The sequence below is a fragment of the Abramis brama genome, assembly GCF_963993115.1.
Source record: "Abramis brama genome assembly, chromosome: 9".
In the NCBI taxonomy this organism is placed as follows: Eukaryota; Metazoa; Chordata; class Actinopteri; order Cypriniformes; family Leuciscidae; genus Abramis; species Abramis brama.
The window spans coordinates 30,197,332-30,220,808 of NC_139971.1; the positions used below are offsets into that span (position 1 = coordinate 30,197,332).

Genomic DNA, 23,477 nt, shown 5'->3' on the forward strand with positions numbered 1-23,477 from the left:
TGGCCCAAGTTCGCAACGCTACTCAGTCTTAGAGTCCACAATCAGAACTGAAATCCTTTCTTCTTCTTCTTCTTCTTCTTTGGATTTTAACGGCAGCTTGCATCCTCTGAAATCCTTTCAGCCAGCAAGCCTATTTATAGGCTGAAGCCCCTCCTATAGAGCATACCAATCACATGTACAAACATTTTAGTTTGTAATGATCAAATTAAATAATATAAACACCCAAAACACACTTAAACCTTCCAAACAGGTTAAACAACAACCATTTACAGAGAAAGAGTTTAACAACAAATTAAATGGAAAAGCAACTGTTTCTAAATCCCCTCCCCCTCTGACATCACACCAAAATGGTATCTTCCACAGGAAGTGATGTGGCTGTTTCCTATAAAAAACAGATTAACCTGGATTATGGGTTAGGTTGTACAGAGTGTGAACTGGGAAGTTTAACTGCAATAAGGTTTGTGGAAATTATGTGGAAAAATAAAGGTAATTATTATATGAATTATTATGTGTTCTGGCATTCTGTTATTTTTAGAAAAATAATAACATCTTTAAAGGAAATTTATCAAGAGTTGAAAACTATAACAAAACACGGCAGCACCAAACTTTAGACTAAACAAAACAAAAACTCCATAACACTTTCCTGATGTGTACACAGATGTAACTATTGCCGGCAATGCGCAGTATTAGTGAAATGGGTGTGTTTGTAAGTCCAAGTTTATAGAGTCACCAGGTTAAACTGTGACAGTTGGTATAGGATAATTGTAAAGACTCAAAAATGTATCAGCAACCAACCTGATTTGTCCTCTTTGCTAATTTCTGAACCTAGCTCTTCAAAAATTTCAAAAAGACAGAAGGAACAGCGGCACAGATCATAAGAATCCTATCAGTTATGGATCTGGTATGTTCTGTTATATTCTTCATCATTTTAAATCTGACAATAATTCACTATAGATTAAAATAGTATACCCAAAGATGAACATTATTTACTCAGCTTCATGTCACCGAATCCCTTTTATTTTTCGCTTTTCTAACTAAAAAGGTAAATTATATGGTTGTCCTGCTCATTTCTGTCCATGCAATCAACGGTGAGTTCCTGTTCTGAAGCTTCTAAAGTCACATGCAATTGTTTGATGCTATTGAAGCTTCGGAAGAACAATTCACCATTGACTGTCATTGTAATGACAGAAAAGAGCAGGAAAACAGGAAAAAAGACTTTAGGAGTTTGAATGACATAAGTGTCAGTAAAAAAATACAGAATTTTTGGGTATCCCTTGAATTTTGGTATATAAGCTCTGGAATGTTAATATGTACGTGATTAATTCTGTTTTAATTTCAGAGCTTGTTCGTCGCTTTACCCTATTTCTCAGCATCAGATTTGTGATTTATGCACCTACTATTGGAACAGCTCTGACATCCAAGATTATTTAATAGCTTTTCTGTAGCAAAGCTTTTGGTTTAGAACCACTTATTACTTTTATTGTACTGGATCTCTGAATTTTGAGGCCCTCACAGATGCAGTAGCAGATAATATTTTTTTTTGGCTCTTGTAGAAATAACTTTAGCATAATTTGTGTTAATTCTTCTGTTCACTGCTTATTTGTCTCATTGTTCAGAATGACACCACTGGGAAAAGGTGAATGCATCTTGAATGCACTTGCTGTTTACCTGGCCCTTTTCAAACCTTGTGAAGGAGTGCATGGTAAATTATTTACATTTATAAAAAATATTGTATGTTTCTCTAAAACCAACTCCCCCTTTCACCCCTGATCTGTTGTTAATTGTTACTTTTTGTATTTGACTTTTTTTTTTTAGGATGTTGAACATGAAGTCCTAACCTTAATACGCAAGACCACCTTAGGAATCTATGTGGTCAAACATGAAGGAGCAGAGGCTACAGATCCTTACAAAGATGTTGGCATCATGATTTAAGGCATCTAAATACATGACAACCTGAACAATGTGCAGAAGTGTGTTCTTCGATGCTTGGTCTTATTTACGCCTGAAAAATTAACTCCTGTAATCTGAGGTTAGGAACATTTCTGGTCTTTCTATAATGTTGCACTGTTGACTGTTACAGTACTTTTGTTTCAATATCAACCATGTTACATTCCTTTGAATAATAGTATTGTTTTTAACAACTGATAAATTGTTTGCTGCTTTTTTTTGCAGAACACCTTTATAAGTAATGATTGATAAATCCTTTCACCTAAAGGCAATATGCTTTTTTTTATTATTATTTAATTAATTATTTTCTTGAAAAGTGAAGGCAGTCTTTACAGAGTAAATATTGTGTACATGTTCACGTTGGAAATGTTTGTAAAAATGTAAACAAAATTGTAAAAAAAGAAAAAGTGAATGTATTCATTGAGTAAACTCATAATGAAACTGGATTATTTGTTTTGGTTGAATGTAAAAATATTAATTTTAGTATAATTGAACTTAATTAACTTAATTGTTTTGGACAAAATTAAGACTGTTAACCTTATTCAACTAAACGACATTGGATTAACCTTATGTAATTAACTTAAGTTTATTGAAATAAATAATGTTACATAAATCCAACATAACCCAGTTATGTGGGACCGGTTGACATAAAAAAGTTAATTAAAGCCAACATATCATTTTTTAGAGTGTAGAACACATTTTTGTTAGCTGTGAAGTTGGTTACAAAAAAAAAAAAGTCAAATATTTATAGCTGTATATGCACATTTTGATAAAGTGTATATAGTTCTGTTGAATATAATCACATTTTATGTCCATGTATTTATGTATTTGGTAAGTATCCAGCTATTTAATTAGAAGGATACTGTAAGATATCTTCACAAAATAAACCCTGTCGGGATGTATTTTGTGATAATAACTGGCTGACTGTACTGTTTAACGCCTGGCCTATTTAAATAAACAATTTTCTCATTTATTATATTTTGTGTGTGGCACTGAAAAAAAAAACACATGTAAAATATAAACATTTCCTCCACTTTACAGCATTTCTGAATACAATAAACACAGAAACAGTTCAACTTACAGACCAAAGGAAAGATCTTTGACTAACCAACCAATTATTCATTCCAAACATTGGTTTTGCCCAGCCCAACTCACTGAGACTCATGGGAGAGGAGAGCTGTTGCAGAATGTGTGTCTGAGATCTGAACTCCTCTGCCTACTGGGTGGGCAACACTGTAAGATGTGGCTTTCATGATTTATTTCCCTTTGTCCCTCTGAGTCAGCATGGGCAGACCACACTGTGACTTAATCAGCCGGTCAACCTGGACATCACTGACATGTTGACTGGAACACAAGCAGACACAGGGTGAATGAAAAAGTGAATCAGGCCCCTCATCTTGACTGGCACAGTAAGTTTTTATTTTGGAAGAGTCCAGTGTGCTATTGAGTATTACAAAAAGCATTAAATGAAATGGTACAGAATATGGAACTATATTTATGGTAAAATGTTGCCTTTTGCGCACATGGATCACACTATAAATAAAATGTATAAATATCTTCTGAATGATAAACAGCTGTCAAGAGGTATTTCCAAATAAAGATTTTTTTTAAATATGTAATGAAAATATTAACTTACAGTTCCTATAGCTCAACTGGTAGAAAGAAACCAGCTGGAGTGCTCTGGTTGTCCACCAGAGGGCAACTCCCCTCTTGTTCATTGTCATTCCATCAAGGACTATATACGTTCCCCATAATCCATTGGCCAAACTCATCTTCCATGATTGTTTTCAGCTGTATCTCATTTGCCGCCCTCATTAGCTCACCCTATATAAACCTGGCCATTCAGTCGCTCATTGTTAAGACTTGTTTCAAACTGCAATTCTGAGCCATTGTATCCTGTTTCTCATGTGTCCTGGTTCTTTTGAGTCTCTGCCTGTTCTGTTGGATTTCTCAGTTACAGTATGTGTGTTTGGATTGTTTGTTTGTGTATGACCTTTGCCTGGCTTTGGATCACAGTTGTAGATTACCCATATAATAAATTTTGCGTTTGGATCCTCAACCTTCGTGTCTCCGAGAAGTTCATGACAGCAGCATTTTTAAAATGCCATGTGAAGCTGAAAGTTTAACTTTTAAGACATGTTCTTGTATGTGAACGGCCCTTTCACAGCTATTTGTAACAATAACATGCATCGTTCCTTATCAAAATGGTGCTACCACAAACTCATTCATTGATTGTGGTGCAAATTACCTGGCACCGCAACATATTATTGTAATTATCCAAACCTGTATGAGTTTCTTTCTTCTGCTGAACACAAAAGAAGATATTTTGTAGAATATGGGTAACCAAACAGTTGATGGGCCTCACTGACTTCCATTGTATAGAAAAAAAATACTATGGAAGTCAATCAACTGTTTGGTTACCGACATCCTTCAAAATATCATATTTTGTGTTCAGCAGAAGAAAGAAATTCATTCGGGTTCATTGCTGCATCCACGCCATGTTGTAGGCCTTATAATCGTATTTTCGAGATGCTCTATTCGGAGCCTCGGACTGAGAACTATGCATTTCTAGGCCAAAGCCACTAGAAGACAAGCCTGCAATTTAGCCGAAAAAAAGTGTAACGCCTGCTAACGGGAAGGAAAAGAAAAAATTGCCCATTTTTGGACAATTGCGCGACAGGTATGATTCAGTTTACCGCACTGAGGAATTATTTCTACCACACTGCAACGGTCATAATATGACGTCACACTCTGCGTGTATGTTTTAAAAAACATAATTCAACATATAAATAACACTTTTTTAATAGCCCACTTAAAGTGTTTATTACTAATAAATGACTAAATCCTAAAAAGGAATAAATGTAAATGAACAAAAATTTGTGTTGCAATCCTTTTGGGGGAAAAAAGCATCCCTAGTTCCCGCGCCCCTATACAGTATCATAACAGTCAAAAATATTACCCGACATGATTAGCCGCTTCCATAAGTATACAAGAGCTATGTGTAGCCTACTTTACATAGCTATGGAAAACTAGTGCTGTGGAAAAATGCACCACAAAACATGCCACTTCCTCACTGGTCACTGTCTCAACCACCATAATGAAGCATTGCAATATAAAACATTCTTCAAGAGTGTATCTTTCCCCAAGGCTTGATTTTTTTTTAATGCGCTGCTCCGTCTGGCCCTATACTGGCGCCTATCACACAGCTGTGAAAACAATCTAAGTGGATTTCACAATTTGCAGCAGAAAATCATTTCATATTTCTCACACCTGCTTGTGTATGTTCTTCTGTGAGTGCATGTGAAATTGTGTGTATGTTTGTGCCAGCATTTCCCTGGAAGCGAACCAGATGAAAAGACAGATGAAAGGTCTGTTCTAGTGGAGCTAAGAGGTGAAAGAGCGAACCCATGAGATGCTCTTCTGATGTTATGAAAGACCTTGCAAGTGTGCACAGGACAGAAGGAGTCAATTGGCTTGTAGTTAGAGTGCAGTAAGCATATTTTCTTGTCTAAAGATTAATATTAATAGGCCCACTGTGAAAATTACTTTTCTTCCAGTAAAGATAGAAGTATGATAAACCTTTGCCAGTTGGGTGAAGCTCAGAGCATACAGTCAAGATATGTTTTTTTTTTTTTTTTTTTTTTACCCAGCAAAGTTTCACATCATAATACAACTCAAAATGGATTACCAGAAACAAAAAGCTTGTTTTATGGCATGTACTTAAGTGCTTTATTAATACACTGCAAATCCTGTATTTGTTTTATTTTCCAAATATAATATCTTAAAATTCCTAAAACAAGACCTATTTATTTATACTTGCATATAAATGTATAAATTTTTTTATACTTAAAATTAGCGAGAAAAAATCTGCCAGTGCAGTAAAACAAAATCATTTATATTCAAGATAAAATCTATGAAAACAAGTCTTAATGTCTTATACAGGTTTTTCTTTAAAACAATCTTTTTGTTAGGATATTTTATTTTTACTGGACATTTTTACTGCTGCATTGTTTGGCTTCCACAAACAGCCTAATTAACTATATTACTTGCCATATTCTGATTATTATCATTACTATGACATTTGGTCCTTTATTGTATTGCTGTTGCCAACCTTTTATATGCAGCCCTGGTAAAATCACTAGCCTCAAGTTGCTTATTGCTTTATTTGGTAACACTAGAATACTGTTCCGTCATTAATGAATAACTACACAGGAACAAATTAGTAACACGATATTCTACCCTTTATTCTAATAAATGGCAGTATAATCCTAATCTGCTCTGAAATGAATGGCCCAGCATAGGGCTTCTTTAAGAATTAATCTTCTAAATCTCTATGCTTTAGGCAGCAGTTGCTTGACCTTAATTTTAATCCCAATTAAGAAATTAGATCAAGCTATTTGCTAGGTAAAGATTCTAATTTAATTCTACAGTATATATTCACCTTATATACACTGAGCCCCTTCTAAGACTGATGGGTTTATTTATTTCAACATGCACTGTCTGCTTGTTTCAGCATCAGAATTATAATTAGGAATTATGCAAATCAGGTAACGCCACAATTATGCATAACACCTCTCTACCTTCATTTAGACTTGATGTGTTTCTTAGAAGGAAACAGCAGAGCTCCGTTCTTCAGTGTATGCAGTCATGCATGCATCTGTTCATCCAATACTAATTACCGCCATGGCATGATGTACGCCAATGTTCACGTTGCAAATTATAACACATACATTTAGAGATTTGAATAATCAGTCCATGAAACTTGTCTGATTAACCTGAAAGGAAGATTATGAGCAGAGGTTTTGCAAAGCCAACACCCCTTTGGGAGAAGATTTTGCTAATAAATGCAAAGCTCTGTGGGACAGATGACCTTTGGTTAGGTGTGACTGTTCTGTGGCTGAATGTATTGGCCCCGGTGTTATGTGATAGTTCTCCCGGCGACTGTTAAATGAGGGATTTCCTTTCAGGTCAGTGTGCCTGGTGATGGGCCTGTGGCCAGGAACACAGCAGGAGATACAATCAGAACAAGAGCTGTATCCTTACAGCCAAGAACTGAGTGGTCAATCTCAGCACATTTCTATAATGGCAAATAAAGATATTGAAGCTGGGCCTTAGATCAGCTGCCTCTCTTTGGTGGAAAGTGTAGCAAGCGGGTATTTGGCGTTGGCATCATCTATTTACAACTTTGAATATTCAGGAATGTTATAAAAGCCTATTATGTAGAAAAGTCAACATATAAGGGCTTTTTTTTTTAACCCATTTTACTGACATTTACTGTTTAAAAGTTTTGAGTCAGGAAGATTCTTTTTTTGTTAAAGAAATTAATACTTTTGTTACAGAAGATTTCTATTTCGAATAAATCCTGTTCTATTGAACTTTCTATTCATCAAAGAAAAAGTATCACGGTTTCCACAAAAATGTTTAGCAGCACAACCGTTTTCAACATTGATAGTAAGAAATATGTCTTGAATCAGCAAATCAAATTCAGAATTATTTCTGAAGGATCATGTGACACTGAGGATTGGAGTAATTGCTGCTGAAAATTCAGCTTTCTCATCATCAAATTTGAATAATATTTTGCAATATTACTAGCCTGGTTAAAACCAGACCATTCTCAGTAGTAACTGAGTTATGGTCTGGCAAAGCTTCATTAATAACTCAATTCCAAAGGGGCGTCACCAACAGACGTCACTCAGATGCCTCTGGGCGCAATTGGATAGACCTAAAACCAATCAGAGCGATCGTCATCGTGTAAAGCCATATGCTGCGTCCCAATTCGCCTAAGTTACACCACGCCATAAAAGTATGTACTCTTTTTGTGAAGAAAAGGTATTTACTTTTGAATGTGTAGCAAAAAAGTAGGCAAGCTTTGGGACATACTACTTCGTCATCTTTATCGGACAGAACTGTCGCGTGCATCCTGTCACTTAAACTGCCCTGTCAATCATCTTGTCACAGTTAAAATCCTCTATTAAATCTAATTTCATTTCCTACCGTTTCAGAGAGAAATGTAGTAGCACGTCCATCTGCCAGTGGGTCTTTCATGGAGACTGCCCTCATGTGTTTGCAATTTGAATATAATAATGCATTTAAAAGTTGGTGCGCTTCACCAACGGACGTTGCTCAGATGCCTCTGGGCGCAATTGGATAGACCTAAAACCAATCAGAGCGATCGTCATCGTGTAAAGCCCGCCTCAACGTTTCTGATTGGTGCCTCGATTTGGACGGATTAGAAATCGGCTTGAATGGGCTCTTTGCCAGACTACTTGCAGAGCAAATCTAAATTTGCCGGAAGTTTGTCTGGGTTTTCCCAGGCTACAATATTACTGTAGGCCTACTGTATTTTTGAGTAATTAATTACAGAATTTTCATTTTTGGGTGAACTAACCCTTTAAAACAATGGAAAAGTAGCACAATGGAATGGAAAAACGCATTCTGTGTGAACAGCCCCTAAATCATTTTCAGTGAGATAAGGGGGCATTTATTTAATGACTTCAATAAACATTTTAAATAGCTCAAAAATATAACTCTTTTACCTGTTATCTCCCCTCTGTGGGTGAGCCCATGCACACATTGATATGAGTGACATTCATAGCCACTAAAACCAGCAATGGTTTCAGTTTCAACTTACTATAACCTCAGACTTCACTTTAACGGATATGTTCACAATGTGTTCAGTGTCAGTTTGTGACAGCTTCTTATCAGCACAAGCCTTGTCTTCTCAATCCTGACACTTTTTAAAGGATGAACTATTGGACAACTCTGAAATACATATGTTTTTGGTCTTTCTACACCCTGTTGTCTTCGTGACCTCTTCCTTTCTATTCATCAATACTTTTCTATCCACACAATGGACAGAGTGAACATAAAACTGGTTCCATTGGAAGCGGTAGATGAAGAATGCTTTTTTGGCCTGAGATGATAAACAGGATTATGAGCCCACATTGAGTGCTTGTGTCTCGGGTCTGCTTTCGAGAGATTCGGGCTGGGTCGTCTGGAACTGGAGCTGCCTCATCAAACACTCCAAGGACAAAGCCTTGAGGCCAGAGCCAGGAGACCAGGATGTCCAGCAGACTTTACTAGAATCATCTTCTCCACAGGGATCCCACCATCACAAGCCCCAGATGCCTCTGAATATCGGAAGTGAGGAAACAATATGCTGCGGTTCTCAGGCATCATCTGCTAATCAAAGGTTTCATTCCCACGAAGGTTAGTGGAGAGGAAACCTTGACTTGAGCTGACTGATTAGACTGATAATGTATGAAAGTTAATTCTTCCACTTAAGGGGAAAAAAAAATCATGCTTTTGTAAATCATAATTATGACATAAAAAGTCGACATAAAAAATCCTAATTAAGTCATTTATGAGATGGAAATTTGAAGTTGAGTAGTTAAAATTACATAGAAAGTCAATTTTTATCTCATAATTTTGACTTTTTAATCTCATAATAATGATGATTTATGTCATAATCTCAGTTTTATCTCAGAATTATGACTTAGTATGTCATAATTATGAATATTAATTAAGATTGATCAAAGTATGAATATTTTTCTTATGTGACAGAAATGGGCTTACATATGATGCTAACTAACTAATACTCATATGAAAACTACTACAGAGATCTTACCCGACTTATTTTTTAAAGAATATGCATTTATTATGTATTATTCATTTAATAAAAATATTTTCCCAAAAACACAATAGACATGGCTAGGATCTTACAATATGACATTATCATGATGCTATAACGTCTACTTGTCATGATACAAAACTGGAAGCAATTGCGGGTGAACAATATATTTATTGGAACTTCGACACAGAATAAGACAATTCAGGAAAGAAGGTTCCTCTCAAGGCGTGGTCGCGATCTCGCGAGTAAACAGCAGCTCCGGACGGTCCACACAGGGGAAGACGCTCAGACTCGGACACACAGGGACTTCGATGGTCAGTGCTCGGTGCTGAGTGCAGGTGCTCGGTGGTCTGTGCTCGGGTGCGGTGAAACAACAGGGATCCACTGTAGACACGACAACCCGGAAGACGACACGAACATACAAGCAGGAACAGGCAAACAACGGATGGACACTGGAATGGAAAGGTGAGTGAGTATAAATAGGGAACGGTAATGTGAATCAGCTGAGGTGGAGAATGAGAAGATTGCGAGCAGCTGGAGCACTGAACAAACACGTGAGCGGGACAACGCCCACTCACGCAAACTCACAGACATGTAAACAACAATGACACGAGACACAGAGGAAACAATGAATTCACAACCGTGACAGTACCCCCTCTCCTAGGAATGCCTCACGGCATTCCCAGAACTCCTTACCTGTCGATTGTAATCATCGATAAGGGAGTGATCCAGGATGTCACGAGCAGGAACCCAACTTCTCTCCTCCGGACCGTAACCTTCCCAATCCACCAAGTACTGAAATCCGCGTCCCCTCCGCCTGGAATCCAGAATACGACGAACCGAATAGGATGGTTCCCCATCTACGAGACGCGGCGGGGGGGGGACCGGGGCTGGCGGATTAATGCGTGCAAAAAAGACGGGCTTAATTTTGGACACATGGAAAACGGGATGAATCCTCCTGTACACTGGAGGAAGATTGAGGCGGACTGTCACCGGACTAACGATCTTAGTGACAGAAAACGGGCCAATGAATTTGGGTGCCAACTTATTGGAAACGGAGCGGAGCGGAATGTCCTTAGTAGAAAGCCACACTTTGGAACCGACGACGTATACGGGAGGCCTTGACCGGTGGCGATCGGCCTTGGCCTTGGTGCGTTCCCGCACTTGGAGGAGAGTCTCACGGGCCCTCGTCCAAGTACGGTGACACCTCTGGATGAAGGCGTGGGCGGAGGAGACCGCGACTTCGGACTCAGCACTAGGAAAAACAGGTGGTTGGTACCCTACACTACACTTAAACGGAGATAGGCCCGTGGATGACACTGGTAACGTATTGTGGGCGTACTCCACCATGGAAAGTTGTTGACTCCAGGAGGAGGGATTCTTGGAGACCAAACATCGTAATGATCTTTCCAAATCTTGGTTGGCTCTCTCAGTTTGGCCATTGCTCTGGGGATGAAACCCAGAGGACAGACTGACCGTCGCCCCCAGTAACTTACAAAACTCTCGCCAAAATCTGGACACAAACTGGGGTCCCCTGTCAGAAACCACGTCTGTCGGGAGGCCATGTAACCGAAAGACGTGATCAACGACTGCCACCGCTGTCTCCTTGGCTGAAGGTAATTTGGGCAAGGGAATAAAGTGGGCTGCCTTCGAGAATCGGTCCACCACGGTCAAAACTACCGTGTTACCCTGGGAGGGTGGGAGGGCGGTGATAAAATCTAGAGCGATGTGGGACCAAGGTCTCGAAGGCACCGACAGCGGTTGAAGTAACCCAGCTGGGGGTCGATTGGACGACTTACCAATGGCACAACTAGAGCAAGCCAAAACAAAATTGTGAACATCACGAGCCATCAGGGGCCACCAGAATCGCTGCTTAACTAGAAATATGGTACGACTCACCCCTGGATGACAAGCTAGACTGGAACTATGACCCCACTGGACGACTTCTGATCGTAATTCCTCCGGCACAAATAAGCGGTTAGGTGGGCACCGGATCGGAGGCGTTACCCCTTCTAAGGCCCTCTTGACCTTCGATTCGACCTCCCAAGTGAGCGAAGAGATAATCAGGTTCTCAGGAAAAATGCGCTCAGGAGTAGCTTCGTGTTCGGGACGATCAAAAATACGCGACAAAGAATCGGGTTTGACGTTTTTGGAACCCGGACGATAGGAAAGTGTAAAATCGAAACGACCGAAAAAAAGTGCCCACCGAGCCTGCCTGGAGTTCAATCTTTTAGCGGTTCTAATGTACTCCAAATTCTTGTGATCAGTCCAGACTGTAAAGGGTACCCCTGAACCCTCTAACCAGTGACGCCATTCCTCCAAAGCTAACTTGACTGCCAACAACTCCCGGTTACCAATGTCATAGTTTCGTTCGGCAGGAGATAATCGATGTGACAAAAACGCGCAGGGATGCATTCTGTCGTCTGAAGGTGAACGTTGTGAAAGCACTGCACCTACCCCCACCTCCGACGCATCGACCTCTACCACGAACTGACGTGAAGCATCAGGGGCTATGAGAATGGGAGCTGAAACAAAGCGGCTCTTGAGTTTGGCAAACGCAGCCTCAGCTGCGTCTGACCACCTGAACGCAGTTCTGGGAGAGGTCAAGGCGGTCAGAGGTGCGGCTAGTTGGCTGAAATTGCGAATAAAACGCCGATAGAAGTTGGCGAATCCCAGAAACCGCTGCAGGGCCTTGCGGGAATCTGGGATTGGCCACTCTACCACAGCCTTAACCTTGTCAGGGTCCATAAGCATACCTTCAGACGACACGATGTGTCCCAGGAAAGGAACTGACTGTGCATGGAAAACGCATTTCTCCGCCTTGACAAAAAGCCCATTCTCTAGCAACCTCTGAAGTACTAGTCGTACGTGTTGCACATGTTCCTGGAGAGACGAAGAAAAAATCAATATGTCATCCAGGTAAACATATATGAACTGATCGATCATGTCTCGCAACACATCATTGACTAGTGCCTGGAAGACTGCGGGACTATTGGAAAGCCCAAAAGGCATAACCAAATATTCAAAATGCCCCCTGGGGGTGTTAAAAGCAGTCTTCCATTCGTCCCCCTCCCTGATGCGGACCAAATGATAAGCATTACGCAAGTCCAATTTAGTGAAGAGAGACGCTCCCTGCAACCTCTCGAAGGCTGAAGACATCAACGGCAAAGGATAAGTATTCTTTACCGTGATGTTATTCAGCCCTCGGTAATCAATGCAAGGTCGCAGAGAACCGTCCTTCTTCCCCACAAAAAAGAACCCCGCCCCCGCTGGAGAAGAGGAAGGGCGGATGAACCCGGTTGCTAGAGAATCAGAAATATATTTCTCCATAACCTCTCTCTCAGGAACTGAAAGTGAATAAATCTTGCCCTTAGGCGGAGACTTACCTGGCAATAAATCTATAGCACAGTCATAGGGACGATGCGGAGGGAGAGAAGCAGCTCTAGACTTACTGAACACTTCACTCAGGTCACGGTACTCCTCGGGCACGTTTGATAAATCCACCGCTTCCTCCTGTAACACAGGAACAGAAACAGCAGAACAAGCAGACACAAGACACGAACTGTGACACTCAGTGCTCCAAGCTGAGATGGTACGTCTCTTCCAATCGATGCGGGGGTTGTGTAAACTGAGCCAAGGGTGTCCTAAAACTATGGGTGTGAGTTGAGAGTCAGTGATGTAAAATGATATGGTTTCAGCATGATTTCCAGAAGTGATGAGTGTAAGTTTCTCGGTGACCAAGGAGATGGGGGGTAAAGTCTGTCCGTTCAATGCGTTGACTGTGATCTTCTGGGAAAGTGTATGAAGGGGAATCTGTAATCGAAGTGCAAACTGATGATCCAAAAAGTTACCTTCTGCCCCAGAGTCAATGAGTGCAGTGCAGTGGTGATCCAGAGTTGACCATCTCAGTCTTACCGGGAGGATGGTGGAAGTGGATGAGGTCTTACCTGCGGAGATCCCACCCGATAGTAGCCTCAAACTTACTATCGGGCTGGGCCTTTTACTGGACAGCTGTAGGCATAATGTCCGTTGCCACCACAATAGAGACAAAGGCCCTGGGATCTCCGCCTTTCTTTCTCCTCCCGGGAAAGCCGAGCTCGCCCCACCTGCATGGGCTCGGGATCGTGGGAGCCGAACGTGTCCAGGCCGCTGGACCGCTGGTTCTCACTCCTACTCGGAACTGGGTTGGTGGCTGTTCTCTGCCCTATCCTGGACAGACGGGCGTCCACTCTCAGGGCCAGGTCTATGAGTCCATTGAGCGTTGAAGGAAGGTCCAGGGCGTAGATTTCTCTCTGGACACGTTCGGCCAGCCCATGCAGGAAATGGTCCCACTGCGCCTCCTCGTTCCAGCGACACCCGGCCGCCAGGGTCTTAAACTCGATGGAATAATCTGACACCGATCGGTCTCCTTGACGTAGGTCAGTCAAGACCCTGGCAGCCTCCTTCCCCTCGACGGCTCGATCGAAGACCCGTCTCATCTCCGCCGAGAGGGCTTGGAACGAGGAGCAGCACTGGTCTCGATTCTCCCACACTGCAGTTCCCCAAAGCGCCGCTCTCCCAGTCAATAGCGTCAGCACGAAGGCTACTTTCGCCTCCTCCTTTTCGAAAGTTCTGGGCTGTAATGAGAAATGCATACTGCAACGTGTCAGAAATGGACGGCAGAAATTCGGCTCACCAGAGTATAATTCAGGCGTGGGCAGTCTGGGTTCCGACTGGGAGAGAGGCACGGGTGGTGTGGGGGGAACTGCAAGTGCTGCTGGAGGTGCTGGCGCAGTGGGGGGTTGTAGCTGATGGAATCGCTGGGTGAGCTCGGACACCTGTGTGACCAGAGTCTGGATGGCGCGTCCTGTCTCCCCCTGGCTGCGCTCCTGTGCATCCATCCGGCCGATGCACACTCGAATGAAATCCTCTAAGGAAGCCGATGAATCACCCGCTGCTCCCATCGTTTGGTCCATCCGTTCTGTCATGATACAAAACTGGAAGCAATTGCGGGTGAACAATATATTTATTGGAACTTCGACACAGAATAAGACAATTCAGGAAAGAAGGTTCCTCTCAAGGCGTGGTCGCGATCTCGCGAGTAAACAGCAGCTCCGGACGGTCCACACAGGGGAAGACGCTCAGACTCGGACACACAGGGACTTCGATGGTCAGTGCTCGGTGCTGAGTGCAGGTGCTCGGTGGTCTGTGCTCGGGTGCGGTGAAACAACAGGGATCCACTGTAGACACGACAACCCGGAAGACGACACGAACATACAAGCAGGAACAGGCAAACAACGGATGGACACTGGAATGGAAAGGTGAGTGAGTATAAATAGGGAACGGTAATGTGAATCAGCTGAGGTGGAGAATGAGAAGATTGCGAGCAGCTGGAGCACTGAACAAACACGTGAGCGGGACAACGCCCACTCACGCAAACTCACAGACATGTAAACAACAATGACACGAGACACAGAGGAAACAATGAATTCACAACCGTGACAGTACTTGTATACTTCTAATATACATTTATTCATATTTCATGTCTTTTGACATTGTTCTGACATGTGATGCAGAATAAACTGAAAATATTTAAAAAGAGAGCATGATGAGAACACAGTGCGATACTGATTCTTGTTGTATAAGTGTATTCTATCGAATTTGAATGTATAGTTTTCAAAACTATTTGCAAAAAATACATATTTGAAATACATACATATACTGTAAGATGACAAATGGCAAAAGTACAGCCTGGCCATTAAAACAAGATTACACTATTAACTAGTTATGTCTGTTACCATGGTCCAATCAGCAACCATCTTCAACCAATCAGAACACCTTATTAAACAGTTACCACCTAGCAGCAGCCTAGCAACCAATCAGAACCATCAGCATTTTAGCTGTGAATTTTGCATGGGTAAGCACCATTTACTATGGAAGCCCTGAACCGCAATGTAAATAAAAAACTTTATTTTCAAAATATTACGACTTTATTCTTTAAATATTTCAACTTTATTCTCGAAATATGTCGAAACGATAGAATTTGACTTATTACGGATTTTTTTTTACGTTGCGGTTCAGGGCTTCTGTAATTTTCTTTAAAAATAAATAAATTAAAAAAACACTATATTCTTAAAAAAAAATGTATCTAGTTAATTATTATTGCTAAATCACAATGTAGCCAAAACATGCTTAACCTCATGAAAAGCATTTATTTTAATTTATATATTATTTTAATTTTGGGTCCTTTCACTCTAGTATTTTAATTATTATATTAAAGCCAAAATATTCCCTCCTTTTCCTCCTCAGAAATAAGATGCTTCTACTGTGGAAAAATTGCGTGCTCTTGAAAGTGCTTTAGTCTCTCTTGGAATATATATTTATCCCTTTGATGATAGTGATTAGCGTGATCAGCAGGCTGATTATGAGGAGCAGATAGGTAATAGTTTGATGGTCACGCCTGAGTAAGTTAGCTCTGTTGTGGTTAGGATGATCAGCTTCACCATCCCTAATCACAAAGTCTCATTTAATAGTGATTTAGGGAAAGGGAGGAACATTGGACCAGAAGCCTGAGGATGGAGAGATTACAACAGATGGCTTCCGCAGGATTCTGTCCTCAATGGAAACTGATATATAGGTGCCAAGAATCATGCACTCAGCAGGATGGAAGATGAACAAAAAAATGTGGTTTTCATTCTTTTTCCCTTTCAGCACGACTGTGAAGTGATAGACGTCATTGTGCAAAACCAGTTTAAAACTAAACTTATTGGCCAATGCATAACAGATATGCATGCATATTTGAAATAAATAACAGATGCATAAAAAACAATAATTGAGAGAAATTCAGAAATTAAATGAGATGCAGGTCGTCAGACAGGGTAATGTTATTAACAGACTTTTTTTTTTTCATTGTTTAATTGATCAAAAACTGTATGCACATATATAAAATTAAAATAATCTTGAAAATTTAAAGAACAGTATGAGCTGATATTGTGATAGGTGAGGGCCAAAAAAACAAAAATGTGGAACATTTTCAGGCCCAAAAAATATTCACTGAATGTTGACCTTTACATAATGTCAAGTTTTTACACATTTGTAGAAAAATACCTTGATTTATGTGAGGGCATATGCACGTTCAGCTCAGTATTTCACAGATTCTTCTACAGAACAGACCAGGATTTTCAAATGCAATATATAATAAGGCACTTAGCAGACCTACCACAGTTTTCCACCAACCATGCTTTCAACTCCAAGCTCCATAACACTAAATCAACTCATATGCACCTTGGGTGTGTTTCACACTGTTTTACTTATGTGAGCATTTATAACAGCAACGCCTTCAATTGGAACGCAGAGGAACATCTGCTGCTGATGCACTTTGGCTTGATTTTGACAATTAGACAAGTAGGTGTCCTTCTTTTAGCAAATGCTTACAGCATGCATCTGTGTTAGAGCTCAATAGTCTGATTCAAATGGGAGGAAAGGGGTGCAAAAAGGTTTAGGATTAACCAAAGACCATCCATGATGGTTCTTTGTCTATTTGCAAAGGTGAATTTAGCAGATCATTGACAATGGACTGTAATATAGAGAGAACTGGAGCTCCAAAATGGGTTGAAATGTGTGGAAGAGTGTCAACTGTTGTTATTTAGCGCCATCTTGTGGTTGAAAAAGCCTAGGCTATTTGTTAGGTTTTGTGTCACCTGAGGCCAGAGTTTGATTCTGATAAGAGAATGTTTTTGACTGAACTATTTGTGTAGTTTTGAGATAACTATTTGTGTAGTTTAGCCTATAGTTGTGAGAAAATGGTAAATTTTTCATGAAATGTGTTAGCAAATGAGAAAAACTGTACTAATATCTTAGACCTACTTACAATCTTGTCTCAGCAAAGCTTAGTGTAAATCGTTTAATCCTGTTAACTGCCACGCTACAGTTTCATTTTGTATTGTGGTCTTTTTAGAAACTTTTCCTGAACTCTCACGTCCACCTCAACACTGTCAATCAACACTACAACGTCAAGATATTTTATACGGCCTCATTATGGGGTTTAGAGTCTCAGAGGACCCTTTAAATACAGACAATATTTCAGCATGTGTCCATCAGGTGTGTTTTAAGGATCTCCACAGAGCAGTTAACAGATTTATAATCCATAAATTGTGTGTTCATTTAAGTTTAACAAAAAGCTTCAATAACATCGTGTGAATTCCAAAACTGAGTTTATTGTGTAAAATGTATATTTGTATCTTGTATAACACTGCAATAATAAAATGTCTTGTAGCGTTTGGGGAGAATCAAACAATCGTTGTTTTGTTCGGGTGTTGTGCTGATTTCTGTGACCCACCGAATTATTTCACCGTAGGCGTTGTATTCAGAATCCCAATCCTACCCCAGCAAACACATTTACATTGTGGCAACGTCTGTGGCACGTTGCATTTCGGCTATGGCAACGTCGCCAAAAGGTCAACATTTTTAACCTTTTAACAACATGGTCAAAAGGTTGCTATAACTATGTTGTGTGGTGAAGGTTGTTACAGCGTTGTCACAATGTTGACATTAAACCACTGTTCAGGGCCATTGCTTAAGGTTGTGCCTAGGGTGTCTGGACAACCACTGGACAACATATGTACTCGTCACTGCCCTGAAGCGCGAAAATTAGCCTTTTGAATTTCACTGATCGTTGGGCCGTCTCATTCTTCATCAAGCAAGGATACATGAGAATTGCGTTTAAAGGGATACTCCACCGTGTTTTCATATTAAACTATGTTTTTCTCTTAACTAAGACGAGTTGATACATACCTCTCTCGTCTCAGTGCGTGCACTCAATCGCTTTGGCGCGCGGTGACACTTTGAAAGCACTTAGCTTAGCCCATTCATTCAATATGGGCCAAGCAGAGAAGCTACCAAACACCTCCATGTTTTCCCTATTTAAATACAGTTACTCGCGTAGTGTAACTCGACCTAGGACGGTAACACAAAACAAAACGTTGCGCTTTTCTAAGCGTGTAAAATGGATAACTATATTGTATGGCGGAATACCATGGCAAGTGCTTGTAAGCACTTCGACTTCGGCGCAGTAATATCTTCACTAGAGGGAGCGGGGGCCGGTGAGAGGATTTTTCACGAGTGAAGATATTACTGCGCCGAGACGAAGTGCTTACAAGCACTTGCCATGGTATTCCGCCATACAATATAGTTATCCATTTTACACGCTTAGAAAAGCGCAACGTTTTGTTTTGTGTTACCGTCCTAGGTCGAGTTACACTACGCGAGTAACTGTATTTAAATAGGGAAAACATGGAAGTGTTTGGTAGCTTCTCTGCTTGGCCCATATTGAATGAATGGGCTAAGCTAAGTGCTTTCAAAGTGTCACCGCGCGCCAAAGCGATTGAGTGCACGCACTGAGACGAGAGAGGTATGTATCAACTCGTCTTAGTTAAGGGAAAAACATAGTTTAATATGAAAACACGGTGGAGTATCCCTTTAATTTACTTAAAGGAACACTATGTATCTTTTCAACCTTCATAATATATTTCCAAGACCCTTGTGATGGTACATCGACTTACAATAGGTTGAATGACACGTCTGCCATAGCCTGACGGGGTCTGTATCGCTTTTATTGGCACTACGTAACTTCGGGGTTCGGGTAGTAACCCGAGCACAAAAAGAACTACAAAATTCGACTGCTTCACGGCATACGTCACTTCCCCCACCACTTCCTCAAATTTGGACATGAGCGTTTACATACTGTCTATGGACGTGAGAGGCCAACCAGCGTTTGTTTTCGGCTTTCGTGCGTATGTTTTTGTCATGGGGGCTGTTTACACCTGGCCACTTCATGCGTTTTCTCAGATCGGATAGCTATCTGATCGTGAAAAGACCAGGTGTAAATGTCCTCCGAAACGCATTCAAGACGGATTTGAATCCGATTGCTCAAACCACTTCAGGAGGAGGTCTGAGACGCATTCCAGACGAAACTGGACAAGTGTGCATCTGGTTGTTGAAACCACATATGTAAATTGTACTCCTCCCAAAAATGTTTAAAAAAAATTTAAAAACGTGTGAGAGCATGTTATAGTCTATGTTATTGCCAGATATGACGACGCTACTGGAACACGCATTACCGCAGCTGAGCATCGATTCATCAAGCCAACGTGCAAACTATCGCAAATCAAAGTGAAAGTAAGTCGCAGACGCTTAACACACAATCATCATCATTAAAAGTAAAGAAACGAAATGATCTTACCAGGGCTGTTACTGCTCTCTCTTATTGCTGTCTTTGATTTAGAAATTTTAGCTGATGATCAATAAAATGCAGCTCATATCTGTTTCGGTGACGTGCACTCCATTAAATCTGCATATAACACATTTATGTGACCAGTTGTAAATGGAATCGTTTTGATAAATCAGAAATCCGATCTGAGAAAACGCATGAAGTGGCCAGTAAATAAATCTCTTATTTGTAAACTTGTAGTATGTCATTTTTTTACATGCTGTTCATTCATCCATTGCTGATAATTAGACCAGTCCAATAATTTCCACATGTCTAGCTAGCTTTCGATTGTCAGAGCTGTTAACAGACTTGCTAACAAACACTCATTTCTCTTACGTGTTTTTTGCGTCATGTTTTATAGCTTGCCTCACAAACTAGTTTGCCAGCTGAACTCAGGTGTTGTGAGGTGTATTTATCACGTAGTCCTGAGGGATATCAGACGACGCTGTTGATTGTCATGAGAACAGTTTTCAATATCTCACATAAATATCAAGACATAAATAAGTCTAACGTAGAGGTTGGGGGGTGGAGGGGTATTTACGACAGAGCAAGTATTCCACGTAGACAGCGAGCGATATCTTATTTAGCTTAAAGGCACACTGTGGAGAAATTGTGTTTTTGTCAAACAGTGACCCCTAGAGTCGCTGTTTGACAAAAACACAATTTCTCCACAGTGTGCCTTTAAGCTAAATAAGATATGTAATTATTCAAACACAACCTACAACTTCCTTATCTGATGTGACATTTTTTTGAACATCATCTGGTCAGGTATGACAAATATTTAACTTTATGCCAAAAGTATTAAGCCAAAATGACTTTAATGATGAGTAACTGATTTCAGCACTCATTGTTCAGTACAGGCAGCGACGCGTAGCCTACTTGTTGCACGTTAATGTTTTTTACTTTTTTTTTTGGAAACGCACACAGAAAAAAAATGTTTGTAACTGCTCGCACACCTGTTTATATTTTCCTTTGATTTGTCGTCTCATTCAATTCTTTGCCAGATTGCCAGCAAACACATTTACATTGTGGCAACGTCTGTGGTTGCATTTCTGCTATGGCAACGTCACTGTCTACGTGCTTGCAACATTGTAACAACGTAGAATTGTAAGACGTGACAGGGCTGTCGCAACGTTGCTACGCGACATTCAGCAACTGAGACAATTAATTTTTTTATGCTAGATATGTAGACCTATAGATATCCCCCATGTATCATGTTATGTTTTGTGGTTAATTTTTAATTAGTCATATGTTATATAATTATATACTTTTTAAATATTGTTTATCCTTATTATTATGGGCCTAACAGTAAATTCATTTTAATCAACACCTGCAAGTGTACACTTTGAAGAGTAAAAATGACATAGAAGGTTAGCTAATTCAACTTTATTAAAACTGCATATGGTAATCAAATTGCACTTCCAAAAGTCATACATTTGTGAGAAGAAAATAAACAAACAAACATATTATACAGGGAGTGGACTAACTAGCATGAGCAAACATGCGAAAATCTGGCAAAGAAACGAATGAGACGACAAATCAAAGGAAAATATAAACAGTGTGCGAGCAGTTACAAACATTTTTTTTCTCTGTGCGTTTCCAAAAAAAAAAAAAAAAAGTAAAAAACATTAACGTGCAACAAGTAGGCTACGCGTCCCTGCCTGTACTGAACAATGAGTGCTGAAATCAGTTACTCATCATTAAAGTCATTTTGGCTTCATACTTTTGGCATAAAGTTAAATATTTGTCATACCTGACCAGATGATGTTCAAAAAAATGTCACATCAGATAATGAAGTTGTAGGTTGTGTTTGAATAATTACGTATCTTATTTAGCTGAAGTAAATTAAACGCAATTCTCATGTATCCTTGCTTGATGAAGAATGAGACGGCCCAACGATCGGTTGAAATTCAAAAGGCTGATTTTCGCGCTTCAGGGCAGTGACGAGTACATATGTTGATGTAGTGGTTGTCCAGACCATAGATATCATATATAAACGCTAGATGTCTCGTGCGCGCTGCTGGCCAATGGAGGTCGACGTCCGCACGTGGCGGCCATCTTGCCACAGTGTGCTCGCTCACTCGTTTAATGGTGCATGTACTTTTTAATAACCATAACTTGCTCAATTTTCTACCGATTTTCAAACGGTTTGGTTTGTTATAAACGTCAGAGATGTAGTTATGACACTGCATACATACACTGCATACATATGAATAATTATAAAAAGCATTCAGAATTATAGCCACGTTAATAACGTTTATAAGAAACCAAACCGTTTGTAAATCCGTCAAGATTTCAGCGAGATAAGAGGATTTGTGTGCATGCTGATCACTCACCTTAATTCACAGCTTCACTGTGACAAGATGGCCGAACGGTGATGCCGGAAGTGACTGCGCCATAAGACATCTAGCGTTTATATATGATATCTATGGTCCAGACACCCTAGGCACAACCTTAAAGGTGGGGTATGTGATTTGCAAAACGGCCGGCAGATTTTGAAAATACACAACTCAAATGGTCCTACCTTCTTTCCTTTGACTCCACCCATTCAAAGAACATGAGGGGGATGGGGGAGGGGGGTATGGTGCGACCATTTGATTGACGCACTTACTGTCCAATGATTCTAGGTGGTCTTGGAAATGATTGGCTGGAGTTTTTCGAGTCCTGCCCGTTCCACAGATGATTAAATTGCTTAATTTTAATTTCAGTGCTTCTAACTCAGTGACTGTAAGGAGGTTAGGAATAGGATTTCAAGTGATTTTGAAAAAATGGCCAAAAAAGAGAATTACATACCCCACCTTTAAGCAATGGCCCTGAACCATATCTGTCAACATTTGGATACCAAAATACGGGAGATCTGTACGTATCTGAACGTGAGATATGAACTTTATTCTACTACTCATTTCCTTCTCTCTGGGCCTCGAGTTAGTTTACGTAGTGTTTAAGCGTAGCGCGTCTGTGTTACACGTCACCACGTAGGCTCACTATTGGTCGACGCTTGTCATGTGTGTGATGCGTGGTGACGTGAAACACAGACGCGCTACGCTTAAACACTACGAGGCCCAGAGAGAAGGAAATGAATAGTGGAATAAAGTCGTTATTTTTGTTTGTTTTTGCGCACAAAAAGTATTCTGTTCGCTTGATAAACTTAAGATTGAGCCACTGTAGTCACTTGGACTATATTAACGATCTCTTTAATAACTTTTCAGGGCCAGCAAGTTTCAATCACTTAGAAGCCTATGGAGGAGTGATCAGCTCTCAGATTTAATCAAAAATATCTTAATTTGTGTTCCGAAGATGAACGAAGGTCTTACGGGGTTGGAACAACATGAGGGTGAGTAATTACTGACAGAATTTTCATTTTTGGGTGAACTAACCCTTTAACTTTGTTCAATAGAGTGCCAGATTTCTATAGAGCCTTCTAGGCGAAAACCCGGCTAAAACACACCGTAAACCGGCCTTAATATGTAGCGGAAAAACACCCAATCTGGCAACACCAGCCACCAGTGTCTACTGAACCTCTTGTTCGATCTCGTTCATCAAAAAGAACAAATCTTTTTTGCTGCGCATAATTTCAAGATCATTTGCGATTTATAGCTTTTCTCATCTTGAAAAGAGGCGTGGTACGCAGTTTTTTTAGTGCGTGCGTACGTT

General features: G+C 40.4%; 1 protein-coding gene and 1 long non-coding RNA gene across 2 annotated transcripts in view; both read left to right on the forward strand.

Moving 5' to 3' along the window:
* Positions 1-393: 393 nt before the first annotated feature.
* Positions 394-4,004, forward strand: LOC311090134. Its single transcript, XR_014607847.1, has 4 exons — positions 394-486; positions 830-901; positions 1,617-1,702; positions 1,816-4,004. It is a non-coding gene; the product is annotated as an uncharacterized lncRNA (long non-coding RNA).
* Positions 4,005-16,906: 12,902 nt separating this feature from the next.
* bicd1a (bicaudal D homolog 1a) overlaps positions 16,907-23,477 on the forward strand; it is a 62,504-nt gene continuing 55,933 nt past the window's right edge. The window contains exons 1-2 of the mRNA XM_084123942.1: positions 16,907-16,960; positions 23,033-23,157. The gene's annotated coding sequence lies outside the window, so the exon portion shown is untranslated. The remainder of the gene's footprint in view (positions 16,961-23,032; positions 23,158-23,477) is intronic.